Consider the following 15,891-nt stretch of genomic DNA (forward strand, 5'->3'; position numbering starts at 1 on the left):
GAAAGTAAAATACCAAGGGATGTTTTCTTAAGCTAAAAGTCAGCATAACAAAATAACTTGCATTGTTTTTAACAAATAAAATGTGCAGTGAATTTTAACAGCAGTACTTTCAAATAAAAGTGTCCATAGATGTATACATTACTACATTACAAACAAGCATACCCATATTGCACAGATCTATAAACAAAAAAACTGCACAGAAAGGGCAGTCAAGTTTTCCGTGTTTACATGTTGATGACAACAGCCTTCTCAAAGAATTACAAGTGGGATATTTTAATTGAAATGACCAAATAATCAGCAGTGTTATGGATAATAAAAGGAAATGCAGTCAAGAGATACAAAAAAGTGTGACCATGGTGGGATTTTTACAAGGTTTTTACAAGATTTTTACAAGTTGCAGCCAATCAGAGCACTCAGTTTGTTTAAGTCATTTTATAAAATATATTCAGTGTCTAAATACCCTACATGTAATTCTATATTCTCTTTGCTTCTGTCTTTTTGAATTCTTTCTGTGCACTTATGGATACTGCAAGGCTACTTCTATATCAATACGCAGGTGGTCTCTGTACTGCACATTATTTCATTACTAATGGATTGGCCAGGCTCCCAATGTCTACTCTATTGGCTGGAATTCGCTCTCTTGCAAGAATCAATTATATACTACTCCCTGTGGACAGTGGTTGCTTGGTCAGGATGTCTGAGACTAAGGAGACTACTAGTATGCTGACCATAGGGATCACTCCTACAGTATATATATATATATATCTAATAGTCAGGTATAATATTTTTCTCACTAGTAGAGATGGTGGATTGTGCATGAGCCTTCAGCAATTCTCTCTGATTTGATTTCTGTCTAAGTCACAATCAACAAAGGCAGAGACACATGTTCAGTAGGGCATATCAAAACAAACAACATGATACAATCCAGTACGGGCTAATTTATAATTGGGAAGGGAGAGACTTGGCATTGAGAACCTGGAATCGACTACCATAGGAAAAGCATAGAGCAAGTGAATATCTTTTAAAATGCTCTTGACATTTTAACATGGGTAACCATAGGATCTGGAGTGAAATACTTAAAAAACAACAGATGCATAAGTTAGTTTGGGTGTAGTTTGGATATATACCCTACCACAACTATTAGCAATAAATACAGAATGCCTACGGGTGATGTGTTTGTTAACCATTTACCCCACTTATACCCCTTATTCACTAAATATGTTGGTATACCTGAATAGAAAACCATCTTCAAATACAAATATTTTACTGAGGGGTACACTGATATAAAATCATTAAAATATTTTACATTAATTTGAAGATATGCCAATTATCTATTCAGGGATATTACAATATTTATTTAAATTAACAACACATAAAATAACCTGTGTACACCACTGTGACGGAGAAAGATTGAATCTTTGTTATAAATCTCCCTCCCGATTTGTGAGGCGGTTGTGTAAAGGGAACAGTGTGCCCCGGACTGGATGGTCTGGCAGTTCATTCCAGGGTCAGTCGGAAGCCGATCATCCAGGAAGGGGGCGGAGTCACAATACCAGAAGTCATGTCTGATTTGTACTTATTAGATGGCTAACACCCGGGAGCTGTCGCTGTGAAGCCAGCATTCAACCCGGATTACAATACTGCACTGAGCACTATTTATTGTGTATTCACCACTGGCACTGGAGCACCGTGATAAAGCTGCGGAGCCGTGCATGTACATGGCTTGTACTTGTTATTATTTCGGGACTGAAACCCAGTATTTTTTAGCTGTGCAAATAACACATTGGTGTGTATTTGCCAGCACCATTATTCAACAGCCCGAAGAGCCATATAAAGATCTATTTAACCGTGAACATTGTTTGGACTGCCTCTGTTGTACATGGCATCACCTCTACACCTGCGCACTACAGACCACTTTTCCACAACCACTTAACCCTATACACTTTTTACGGATGGTTATAGATTGAATTGCAATAACAATTTAACACACAAAATTCACCACCTGCCACTTTTACAGATTTATGAAGTGCTCTGATGGAAGAGAGGAATTATGTCCCCTACTGAGACCTACCGACATCTCACAAACGTGATGCCACAACATGTTGAATGTGTTTTGTACACAGTATGTGCTTACACCACAGGGGACTGATGTATGCATATATCTAAGCTTAACTGGTAAATGTAAATGCTACATTATACTTGCATAACAAAAAATTAAAATATGCCATATTCCAAAATTCTACTGTTTCAGCTGACAAATAAAAATATATGTGTTTTTTTGTATTTTTTGCACTTGAAACTTTTGTGTCTGTATTGTCTGTAATTCACTTTATTGATTTGCTCTACGTGTCTAAATGTGGTTAATTTGTGCAAATTGCACAGTATATAAATACATTATGCATATATTTATTAGATGGCAATTGGGTGGCACAATTAAAAAGGTTAATGATTCAATAAACAGCGCAATGATGTTAATATATCTGCATACCAAGCATACAACCATCCTTCGCCAAGGCTGTGAATTAAAAATTAGAGACATCGATAAGTATATCACCATGACTGATATGCTGCTGCACATGTAAAATTGTAAGTCTGATAAACAGACAGATGGACCGATGACTTCATATACACCTAGATTCTGATACCTACAAAACTAAAAATATGTCCAGATCAAATTTCTTTACGTTTAAAGTTTTATGATACCCACAATAACTCACAAAAAAGCTCTTAGCATTGGATAAATGGCTCTCTACTACTGGTCATAAAAAATGTAAGAACTATAGTATAACTATTTCCAATAGTTGGTCCAATAGCTACCATAAATAAAGAATTATTCAATTGCATTTTGCATCTAGGTTATTCCTAAAGACTAACCTGACATACAGGCTTGCAGAGGGAAGACACCCAATATTATAGCCTTTCTAGTTTAATCATAAAAGAGGTTGATTTCATGAATAAAATATTACTTCCACAAACGTGAATGCACCATGGTGATTAATCTAACTCTTGTAAAATACTGTCAATATACCTCTGTTCCAAGTTAAGTGTCAACAGGAGTTACATGATATCTTTACAACATGTTTTTAACTAAGTTCTTATCACTATCATGTAGTTCTGTTGTAAATACATGTATTAATATATATGTATTTAATTTTACAAAAGTGTAAGTTCTGTACAGTATATCTACAGTGTAGTTAGTGTACCTGTATTCTGAATTGCAGCTGCTCGGGATAGAATAAATTCACATTCACGAATCAATATCAATTCATTTCTTCACCCACTTCATAGACTTGCAGTTCTCTTTTTTAACTCCAGAGTTTACCACTACTCGGCAGTTTCTCGAAGTTGGAATTATGGTAGGTTTCACTATTTCTCCACTGGCCTTTACTGTGGCAATCATTATTAGGGCCTCAACATGGGTAGTGGAAGGAGAACGGCTGGCTTCTGGCATGTGGCTGCCACCATTCAGAGCATACCCGGGTGACATGATCACAATGACTACAATGGTAGCCTGCACCAATCGGTTACAATAGTGCACTACTGGGGAAGCTTAAAGTCTGGTGCTTTCAGTTTGGTCTTCTTCCAAGGTTGTTGTGGCCGCTTACTGTTTTCCAGAGAGACTGGAAGGCTTCATTGGTAAAGGGAAACTACAGCTGACAATCTGAACTCTAGCTGAGGAATTCAAGTGTTCGGCTGGAAATGACACCGATGGAATCGCATGACGAGTGTGTACGGGAGAAAGCACCTGCAGTTAGAACTGAGAGGAAGTGGGCAGCAAAGGACGCGGTGGAAGACGGAAAAGCTAACCTTTGTATCAGTGGCTTTATCCAAGGCTTTATCTAATGAAAAGGAATGGATGACTAGGCAAGTGATGGAGGAAGTTAAAACCAATAAAAAGGAATGGAAGGCTAAGATAAGTAAACTGGGCCAGGTTGGTTGAGGGATGGAGGGGAATGGTGCTAGGATGACAGTATCGCTGTCGAGCCTTCCTGAGGTGTCATGGGCTAGTCAAAAAAACACCGGACGGGAGGTGCCCACTTGATGACCCCTAATTCCCGGGCCAATAGGAAATCCATGTTAGGAAAAGCAATGAAGGCTCATATATTACAACAAAGCTACGTCTTGGTTGGTCCACATCACTACCATCTAATTTTATCTTGGTGAAAACCGAGTCCAATATTATCATGAAGTAGATAACAGCTACTGTCATGTAATGAAAATCAGAAATTACAGGAAGTAATCATTTGAATTATCAAAAAATAGCAAGCTGATATCCATACAGTGCATGCTTTTGGTGGCTTGTGTTTTGGCCCTGAGCCTCAGAAAGTGTGGAAAAAATATATATTCTCTGCCTGACAAGCTGGAATTGAAACTCAGCCTAGAGGAGATGTGTCAAGATTCAAGATCATGGCAGACTTGCTCTACATCTTAATAAGTGGCTAGACTCTAGGGGAGTAAAAGAGTAAATTGATACATACAGTGCCTTGCGAAAGTATTCGGCCCCCTTGAACTTTGCGACCTTTTGCCACATTTCAGGCTTCAAACATAAAGATATGAAACTGTACTTTTTTGTGAAGAATCAACAACAAGTGGGACACAATCATGAAGTGGAACGAAATTTATTGGATATTTCAAACTTTTTTAACAAATAAAAAACTGAAATATTGGGCGTGCAAAATTATTCAGCCCCCTTAAGTTAATACTTTGTAGCGCCACCTTTTGCTGCGATTACAGCTGTAAGTCGCTTGGGGTATGTCTCTATCAGTTTTGCACATCGAGAGACTGAAATTTTTGCCCATTCCTCCTTGCAAAACAGCTCGAGCTCAGTGAGGTTGGATGGAGAGCATTTGTGAACAGCAGTTTTCAGTTCTTTCCACAGATTCTCGATTGGATTCAGGTCTGGACTTTGACTTGGCCATTCTAACACCTGGATATGTTTATTTGTAAACCATTCCATTGTAGATTTTGCTTTATGTTTTGGATCATTGTCTTGTTGGAAGACAAATCTCCGTCCCAGTCTCAGGTCTTTTGCAGACTCCATCAGGTTTTCTTCCAGAATGGTCCTGTATTTGGCTCCATCCATCTTCCCATCAATTTTAACCATCTTCCCTGTCCCTGCTGAAGAAAAGCAGGCCCAAACCATGATGCTGCCACCACCATGTTTGACAGTGGGGATGGTGTGTTCAGGGTGATGAGCTGTGTTGCTTTTACGCCAAACATAACGTTTTGCATTGTTGCCAAAAAGTTTGATTTTGGTTTCATCTGACCAGAGCACCTTCTTCCACATGTTTGGTGTGTCTCCCAGGTGGCTTGTGGCAAACTGTAAACGACACTTTTTATGGATATCTTTAAGAAATGGCTTTCTTCTTGCCACTCTTCCATAAAGGCCAGATTTGTGCAGTATACGACTGATTGTTGTCCTATGGACAGAGTCTCCCACCTCAGCTGTAGATCTCTGCAGTTCATCCAGAGTGATCATGGGCCTCTTGGCTGCATCTCTGATCAGTCTTCTCCTTGTATGAGCTGAAAGTTTAGAGGGACGGCCAGGTCTTGGTAGATTTGCAGTGGTCTGATACTCCTTCCATTTCAATATTATCGCTTGCACAGTGCTCCTTGGGATGTTTAAAGCTTGGGAAATCTTTTTGTATCCAAATCCGGCTTTAAACTTCTCCACAACAGTATCTCGGACCTGCCTGGTGTGTTCCTTGTTCTTCATGATGCTCTCTGCGCTTTAAACGGACCTCTGAGACTATCACAGTGCAGGTGCATTTATACGGAGACTTGATTACACACAGGTGGATTCTATTTATCATCATTAGTCATTTAGGTCAACATTGGATCATTCAGAGATCCTCACTGAACTTCTGGAGAGAGTTTGCTGCACTGAAAGTAAAGGGGCTGAATAATTTTGCACGCCCAATTTTTCAGTTTTTTATTTGTTAAAAAAGTTTGAAATATCCAATAAATTTCGTTCCACTTCATGATTGTGTCCCACTTGTTGTTGATTCTTCACAAAAAATTACAGTTTCATATCTTTATGTTTGAAGCCTGAAATGTGGCAAAAGGTCGCAAAGTTCAAGGGGGCCGAATACTTTCACAAGGCACTGTATCTTTCACAGCCAACTTTGGGCCTGTCTGGTAATCAAATGAAACACTGACTGCAGGGGAGCCCATTGTTCCTCCAGTCTAAACCTTTTCAAATATTTAAAATAATTATTAGGAGGATACTCCATATTAAAGCATTTAATTCCAACTTTTTAGTTTTTTTTGTCCCACAAAAGAAGCTGAAGTTCTCTTTTATCAATGTAGAAACATTTTGCCTGTGGGCAAGCCTCCAACTTACCCCAAAAGCAACAACCCTTCTAGGGGTGAGGTAACAGTTCACTGACTTCTCATTTTATAACTGCTTACTAAATTGAGGCCACCAATCTTATTTTACCATAGACCTAAGTCTGATTCTAAGCCAAGCATCTGGGGAGAAAGGTGAGTGTGTTACCCACTACTCCATCTAGCATAAGTAATTATTTCTATAGATGATCCTATCAGGAGTTCAAACAGAATCATTTGGTTAATTTTATGTTTCTCATATGAAGTAATGTGGGCTTACCAGCAAATTAGCTTTGAACTCCAACAGCCAGCAGTTACAGAAGCCCTGTAGCCTAAATGTCAAAGAACTGTAACTGCTTGTCACAAAGACGGCCGGAGTGGGTGGCGTCAGACCAGAAGCAGGAAATAAACAGACAGAGAGGTGTGGTTTGGTGAAGCTGAGCGAATGCTTTCGCTCAACATTTAATAAACAGAACAGAAAATAAAAGGTTTTAAACACAAAACAGGACACGGCACTTGCGCCAAAATAAATAGACAAACAAAACGTACTAAACACTTAACAAACGGTGCACGGAGAGACAAACAAACACGGTGAGTACAAACACTTTACGTTTTTATTTCGCTTTTCTTTCTCCTTCTCTCTCTCCCGTTCTCCACTCTCGAACACCCAAACCTGACTGAATTAAATGTGCATCTATATATACTGTTGTGCTGGGATTCAATTACTAATTAATTATTCACTTGAATCCCAGCACGTGAATTAATTCTGTGCAACTCCGTGCTTACATATTACATTTAACCAGCACGTGAAGTGATTTGTGCCCTCCTCGTGCCTAAATACAAATCTACACTTTTTAAATACACGTGAAACACAGACCCGTTTATATCCCGTGTACCAATGACTATACACCAACATTTACACACACACGCAACATACAACACATAATATGCACACAGGGGCGGGGCACATTGCCACACTGCTCCTTCAGATTTCTTTGACTAAATGGAAATAAGTAGCTAAATTAGCCAGCCAACACAATTCAACCCTATCCAAGCCATATATCATATAGGATGAGAAGCTCTTTTCAGTATTATCAAAAGTCACTGAAGAATTGTTTTGTATGACAGAAACCCAAACAGGTTCTGATGCTTTCAATAAACTGTGCCAAAGAATGTCCGTACCAAGTTTATCACAATTGTATAAGCAGACACCCACACTATTTCCCTGCTACTGGGGAAATGCATTCCTAGCAAAGGATAAAAAGGGGCCATGCAGTGAATTATATGGTTTTACCTAAAAGCAAATTAGTTCAGTCCATCAATATGCAAGTAATGTCTGATGTCCAGTGTTCTGTATGCCAAATATATTGGCCATGCAGTGCCTTTTATACAGTATCTATGTGAAAAAAATATTATACAATGGTAGGAAAAATTCCTAAGCTCTGATTGGTCAGCCTTGCACTAGACCTGTGATGTTATCCCAGCATGACATCACGGATCTAGTATTAGCAACCTCCTCACTGAAAACCTAGACAGACATATCAATCCGCCACAACTGTCAATAACACAGAATAAATTACACAATTCCTGAAGTGAATTTTACCTGAAACAACATGACAACTGTGGAAACCTCGTTTGGCAAAGAGACTTCAAACACAGAGCAGCCAGGAGACCCGATAGCACCTCTCAATGAGAGAAACATTTTAAAACACCTGGAGATAGACTCTGAGGGACTAGACAAGATAGAATCTGACAGGAAGCATCCACAAAACTTCAAACCAATTGGGCAGTCAAAGTTATTTTATGACTGGGTGAGTGAGAGTAACACAAATATAGACTTGAAAACTGTCACGATAGAACACCTTAATACAGTTCTATGAGAATTGTATGCCTCTGTCAGAAATAGCTCTGGAGACCCGTATGGCATAAGCAGTTACGTGGGGCTCAGAGCGGGCTTAAACAGACACTTAAATGAACCGCCCCTGAGCCGTAACATTAATATACTATCAAATGCAGAGTTCAACTCTGCCAACATTGTGTTCACGGCATACATAAAAAAGATAAAGAAATAAAGATAAAGAAAAAATAAAGAAATAAAAAAAGTTCTATTGTTATTAACTCACTTTAAACAGAAATAACAGTTTAGTATATCTATTGGAACGTCATAGTTAATACCTACAGATGTAAATGGTAAACTATTTTGGTAAATGGTAAACTATTTTGGTAAATGGTAAACTATTTTAATATTATTTCCACATTTGTCAAATTAAAATCACTTTTAAACATGAAATGAGTCTTATTTGTGTGTCATTGTATAATAGGAATAATACACGACAGGGCATGTGTTGTGCTGGAATAACATCACTTCTCAGGTGTTGGACCCACTCGGCCTGCGGCCTTGTTCCTAACCACCCGAGCCGTGATGTTATCTCAGCACAACACATGCCCTGTCGTGTATTATTCCTTTATTACACCATAAATGATCCAACACTCATAAGTATCACCCTGACAAGTCTTATCTCGACACTTTTTGCATTTAACATTTGCAGATATCATAATGATGTATCCATTTCCATATTTTTCAATGCATCTATGTATATTATTGGTAGGTTTAAAATGATTAACTGTCTAGGTTGTATTGAATTTAAATACTTAATTTTCAGCTGAATATTATGTAACTTGAAATTAGGTTGTTTGGACTGAAATGAAAAGCAATCATGGAATGGCCTTCATCTGAGACATGGGACCAACAAATGTGACTTGGTACAGTACCTTTAGGAATGCAAATGGTGCCCTAAATACTGAATATAGGTGGGTGCACTACATTGAAGGTGACTAAAAAGTGGCATTAATAGAGGGTTTACAGTATTCCTTAGCTGGGTCATTTGGTATGCACATTTTATTTACAGATTTATTAATGGAAAAAAGGCAGAATTTGTGCAAAATGAAATATTATTGCTTAAATGCAACCTTACTATTTATAATTTGCAGGCACTGCAATGGAGTAATATGAATGCATGTGGACAATCTCATTCATTATTAAACTGAATCCTTCAACCTCAGTTAGTAATGACAGGTAAAGTAATTTGTGCTCATTCTGGCTGTATCTGTCTAAATAAAGTGGTGTCTAAAGAGGACCGGTTTGGAAGCTATTCAGTTTCAGGACACAAATCGGGATGTTGTATTGTAGCTGCGGGCTTCAACATCCATCTCTCCAACCCCAGCCACTCTGCTGGATTCCTCCCTCTCCTGCACTCCTTCGACTTCTGTCTCTCTCCGTCCCCTCCTACCCACAAAGCTGGCCGTCAACTGGACCTCACCTTCTCCAGGGCCTGCTGCCCCTCCACCCTCTCTGTCACCCCCCTGGACCTCTCTGATCACTATTTCATCTCTTTTTCTCTGTCTCTCCCCCCTCTCCCTGCTCCTCCTACCCCCACTGTCACCTCTCGCCGTAACCTCCGCTCTCTCTCCCCCTCTGTCCTTGCCTCCACTGCTCTCTCTCACCTCCCTCCTATCGACTCCTTTTCACAACTCTCCGTAGACTCTGCTACCTCCACCCTCTTCTGCTCACTCACCTCCTCCCTCGACTCCCTCTGTCCCCTCACCTCCCGACATGCTCGCCCCTCCCCTCCCCATCCCTGGCTCTCCTCTGCGCTCCGCTCGGCAAGAATCACACTGCGATCTGCTGAAAAGAAATGGAATAGAACCAAACTCCCTGCTGCCCTAGACCTTTACCGCACTCTCCTCTCCTCCTTCTCCTCTACTCTCTCCTCTGCTAAATGTGCTTATTTCCAATCTGTAATCCAAGCCTCCATTAACAACCCACGTAAACTATTCTGCACCTTCTCCTCCCTCCTAAACCCTCCCCCCTCCTCCTCCCTCCTCTATCTCCCCTGATGACTTTGCCTCCTTCAATTCTAAAATCTCAGATATCCGCAAACTCTTTAACACCTCTCCCTCCCCTGCACCCCCTCCTGCTCCAACCCCTACACCCACTGCATCCCCTACTAACTCATCCTCCTTCTCCACCTTCTCGCCCCTCTCAGATTCTGACCTCTCCTCTCTGCTCCAGGGTCACAAACCCACCACGTATGCCCTGGACCCCCTCCCCACTCACCTCTTTCAAGCTGCTGCTCCTGCTCTACTCCCCTTCATCTCCTCCCTCCTCAACACCTCTCTACTTTCTGGTATCTTTCCCTCTGCCTTCAAAAAAGCCTCTATCACTCCCCTCCTCAAAAAACCTACCCTCGACCCCACCTCCCTCCAGAGCTACCGTCCTGTCTCCCTCCTACCCTTCCTCTCCAAAACCCTCGAGCGGACTGTACACCGCCAGCTCTCTGCTTTCCTGTCCAACCACTCTCTACTTGACCCTCTCCAATCTGGCTTCCGCTCTGCTCACTCCACTGAAACCGCCCTCTTGTCTGTCACCAACTCACTTAAGTGTGCCCAAGCTGCCTCTCTCTCCTCTGTCCTAATTCTCCTCGACCTCTCTGCTGCCTTTGACACTGTTGATCACTCTATTCTACTATCATCTCTTGCTGACCTGGGGATCTCTGGCACTGCTCTGGCCTGGTTCTCCTCCTACCTCTCCAACCGCACTTACCAGGTAACCTGGCGTGGAGCAACCTCCACACCTCACCCTCTCTTAACTGGAGTCCCCCAAGGGTCAGTCTTGGGTCCTCTCCTGTTCTCTCTCTACACACGCTCCCTGGGCCCCCTCATCGCATCCTATGGTTTCTCATACCATTTCTATGCTGATGATGCTCAGATCTTCCTCTCCTTCCCCACCTCTGACTCCACCATCTCCTCCCGTATCTCTACCTGTCTGTCTGCTATTTCCTCCAGGATGCACTCGCATCACCTCAAACACAACCTCTCTAAATCTGACCTCCTTTTCTTTCCCTCCTCCTCCTCCTCCTCCTCCTCTGATCTCTCTATCTCTGTTCCTCTGGAATCTACCACACTCTCTCCCTCTTCCTCAGCTAAGAACCTTGGAGTCACCCTGGACCCCTGCCTCTCTTATTCCCAGCACATCTCCACTCTGGCACGCACTTGCCAATTCTTCCTGAGCAACATCCGAAGAATCCGACCCTTCCTCACCAACTATGCTACCCAGCTCCTGGTCCAGGCCCTGGTACTCTCCCGCCTAGACTACTGCAACTCCCTCCTGGCTGGCCTCCCTGCGTCCGCCACCCGTCCGCTTCAGCTCATCCAGAACTCTGCTGCCCGCCTGGTGTTCTCTCTGCCTCGCTTCGCCTACACTACTCCACTACTCCGCTTGCTCCACTGGCTTCCGATCACCGCTCGCATCCAGTTCAAGACTCTTGTACTAGCCTGCAGATGCCTTGACCAGACTGCACCCAGCTACCTCCAGACCATCATCTCTCCCTACACCCCCACTCGACCTCTCCGCTCCGCCTGCACTAGAAGACTAGCTCTACCTACGCTATGCTCCCCTGCCTCCAGAGCCCGCTCCTTCTCCACCCTTGCTCCGCAGTGGTGGAATGACCTTCCTACAGATGTCAGGACTGCCCAGTCCCTGACCACATTCCGGCGCCTCCTTAAGACTCACCTCTTCAAACAGCACCTGTAGAACTCCTCTGTTTGTATCCTGGGACACTATCACCCTTCATTTAAATGTGCTTTATTTTGCTCTTATCTGCCCCCTATTTTACTGCATTTAATCCTGTACTTCAGAATACTGTAATCTGCCAAGTGTTTAACCTGTAGTACTTTGTATTTAATCACATCCTGATGTAACTATCACTATTATCTGCTGTATTATTGAATTGTGGTTTGTCACACTTGTACTTTGCTTGAACAAAAGTTATTGTATTTCTTGCTCTTATTGTATTACTTGTATTGTAACACTTGAAATGTATTTGCTTACGATTGTAAGTCGCCCTGGATAAGGGCGTCTGCTAAGAAATAAATAAATAAATAATAATAATAATAACGTTCTGTACTGATGAAGAATTGTCTAATAAATGGAGTTTAGGGAGTTGACTACTGCCTGTCCTCTAATTATTTAAAATCAATAGCCGAGTCACCTTAGTTAACAAAATGATACGTTTATCATTTGACAATAACACATATGAAATATTTTACATGCGTAGATACATTCTTACATCGAATTTATCTGCGCATATAAAATAACACTTTGTCTTACTGCGTTCATTGCTCGCTTCCATTGCGGCCCACTTCAGTGCAACCTCAGTACCGTAACATGCATAACTCCAAGTCAATGCTGCAGAGTTAGTTCTTCATCACTTGAAGAGTCACTTTTGGGCGCTGTCCATGGTTGCAGTGGTCGTGGAGCCGGTGTCATCATCAACATCTACCTAGATACATTTTTCTTATTGGATGTGGCTGCGGGACGGGCGCGTGCAGGAGTGAGCGCGTCACCGTCCAATTGCTTTCAGGCACACCCACTTCCATATTAGGAGACCGCATATTAGTAACAGGCTACTGTACCGGGCACTGCAGGACTCACAGCGGGAGCAGGCAGAGAAAAATAAGCATACAACTTGCCATGTAGGGAGTTGTATCTACTTTCTGGCAAATTAGAATATGGATGAGTTTTTACAGCGTATCAAATCAAGGCTGGTAAGTACAAACTAACTAAATAAGTCTAAGAGGTTGGTTTCATGTTGTGTTGTAGGCTGTAAATTAAACTGCTAATTAAGTTAATAACCTTAGCTCTGGGTAATACAAAGTGTCCGATGTAATTTTATGATTATTTTTTTCATATATATATATATTACAATTTAAAATAATGTATACAAAAACATGCGCGCCAGGTAACGGGATAATTATTTTATTAAGAACTGGAGGACAGGTATCAACAGGTTTTATAAAGTTATCAAGATACTTGAAACCTAACGTACAGTATACAGTCTCTCTATATGCATCATATCGTCGCAATGTATGGGGAACCCTTACACTATTAAAGTCATGTAATGAGTTTTTACATGGTTCATAGTGGAATCTGTGTTAATGCAAGAGCAAGCAGAACATCGTGCTTGCAGTGTCGTGGGTTCACCAAGGCCTGTTAAAGTCCAAAATAAACGTGACTTTTAGAAGTGCAAACTAACGACGACGTTCAGATGTACCGGTATTTAAGAATTGTTCTCGGAAAAATTCAATACTGGAATCAATAATAACATTAACTGTGAGATTGTATTGCAAAAACAGAATCTACTGACTCAGCAAGGAATCTTATTTAAAATACGTTTACTTTAGACAGGTAGAAATGGTAAAGCACACGCACCAGCAGGTAGGGTACGCAGAACTAAAGTCATCACAGGATAAACATGAAAAACTGTGAGTAAATTCCAGGTGGTCCGTGAAAAAGGCCTGGTTTAGGTTACAGCCTTAACTCTGAATTTCTGTCACCTAGCAGTATCCCAGTTTCTCTTTAGTGGTCTGTTGCAAATAATTTTAAATATTTCTCATGCCAGAATGAATGTGTCAAGGCCATGAAAACTGTCTTAAACACTGTCCAATATTCTTACAGTAATACTTTTTACATGAATTTGCAATTGTGTACCATATTCTAACCACCAATCAATAATGTCATCCCAATCCGATAGCACATTGTGTGATATGTTGGCCTACTTTAAGCAACTATACCTCTTATCTTTTGTGAGGTATCTTTATGCAAAACAAAATAACACAGTTGGGATGTGAACCATATCTTTGAGTTACAGTTGAATAAAAAAGCAGCTTTTCTTAGGATATATGGTCGCAGGCAAAAGTATTGGCACACTACACTTATTATACCCTAATATAAGGTAACAGATTAAGGACAAGCATGTAGTAAACTTTAACCACTTTTTAATAAAACAAAAAGCAAAATACACAAAGCCCTGTATGTTAACAAATAATCTTTATCAAAAACCAAACAAACTTATTTAGTTTAAAGTATTCATTCATGACAAAAGTATTGTCACCCCTGCTTTAGTATTTCGTGTGTCCTCCTTTTTTATTATTATTTGTTTATTTAGCAGATGCCTTTCTCCAAGGTGACTTACAGAGACTAGGGTGTGTGAACTATGCATCAGCTGCAGAGTCACTTACAACAACATTTCACCTGAAAGACGGAGCACAAGGAGGTTAAGTGACTTACTCAGGGTCACCCAAAGAATCAGTGGCTGAGCCAGGATTTGAACCGGGGACCACCTTACAAGCCCTTTTCTTTAACCACTGGACCACACCGCCTCCTTTTGCTTTTATTACGTATAATATCTTAACCAGTATGTTACATCTTGGTAATGAAATCTGGGTCCATTCTGTCTTGCATATTTCCTCCAGCTCAGACACATTGGATACACAATGCTTGGCTACAGCTTTTTTCAGTTTATTCTAAAGCAATGGTTCCCAACCTGTGGTCCGTGAGTAAACTCCAGGTGGTCCCCGAACAACTCCCCAAATTCTGTTACGCAGTTCTAAGCAACACAACAAACACCTTGTGATGGTGTAAACACGATCATACTGAAGTGTCATTCTGGGCCTGTGATCAGATGAACACGATAAAAAACTCACTTTGTTTCTTTGACATGCTGGGCCACCATAATTTACAGTACAGCTTGTTAACGCATATCATTGGATAGGGGAGGAATCGAATTTCACTGCCTGCTTGTTTGTTTTTTCTTGTGGTGTCAATGAAACAGGCATTTAATTTTTAAAGGGTGAAGAGATTTTCAGCAGCACAGAGAAGCAAAATATGATCAATATTTTAATAATATTTATATCAATATTTTTCAACAAAACTTCCAGGAAGCATTGTAAGGTCCCTCTGGTCATAGAATAACATGTTTTATACCTTTATCTCTAAGCAGAATACATAATAAAAAAAATAGTTTAAAAACAATAATTTAAAAAAAACTTTGTATGGTTTCTGAAGTACTGTATGTAATGTTCCCCAGAGTGTTCTGGAAACAAAAGACACCAATTCCAAGATAAAGTAAAGGTTGGACTTGTAAAATCTATAGATCAGTTATATTGAACATCCCTATGCAGCTAACAGTTTTATTGTTATCATATATTAGTAGTTATTGTTCAGTTGTACTCGTAGTATTTCTTTTTTTTTTTCGTGGTACCAGTAGTAGTAGTAGTCTGATTTGAAGCCCGGTACATCTCCAGCTGTCAGAAGACAGCTGGACAATAGTAGTATAGCTGAACTGATATTTTCAACAAAATTATTTTATTGTTATACATTTATATATACAACTTACTGCAATCTCAACTGTGTTTCTTTACAAATTCCTTCTTTGATCCTTTTTGTTTATTAACTTTTTAATAGTATTTTAAAGTGCAACATTATTGTTATTATTATTATTATTATTATTATTATTATTATTATTATTATTATTATTATAATCCATGTTATTATGCACAAGTCACCACTTACCTTGTATTACTACCTGATGCCATTCTGCAAATCTATTTTTCTACTTTACCGAAAACGCTATTGAAGACTGTGACACATCAGATCATGGGTGAGTGTTTGAGTCGTCTCTGACTTAATTTACTTATGAACTAATTACATTGTCTGTGCATTCA

The sequence above is a fragment of the Acipenser ruthenus genome, chromosome 2 (assembly GCF_902713425.1).
Source record: "Acipenser ruthenus chromosome 2, fAciRut3.2 maternal haplotype, whole genome shotgun sequence".
NCBI lineage: Eukaryota > Metazoa > Chordata > Actinopteri > Acipenseriformes > Acipenseridae > Acipenser > Acipenser ruthenus.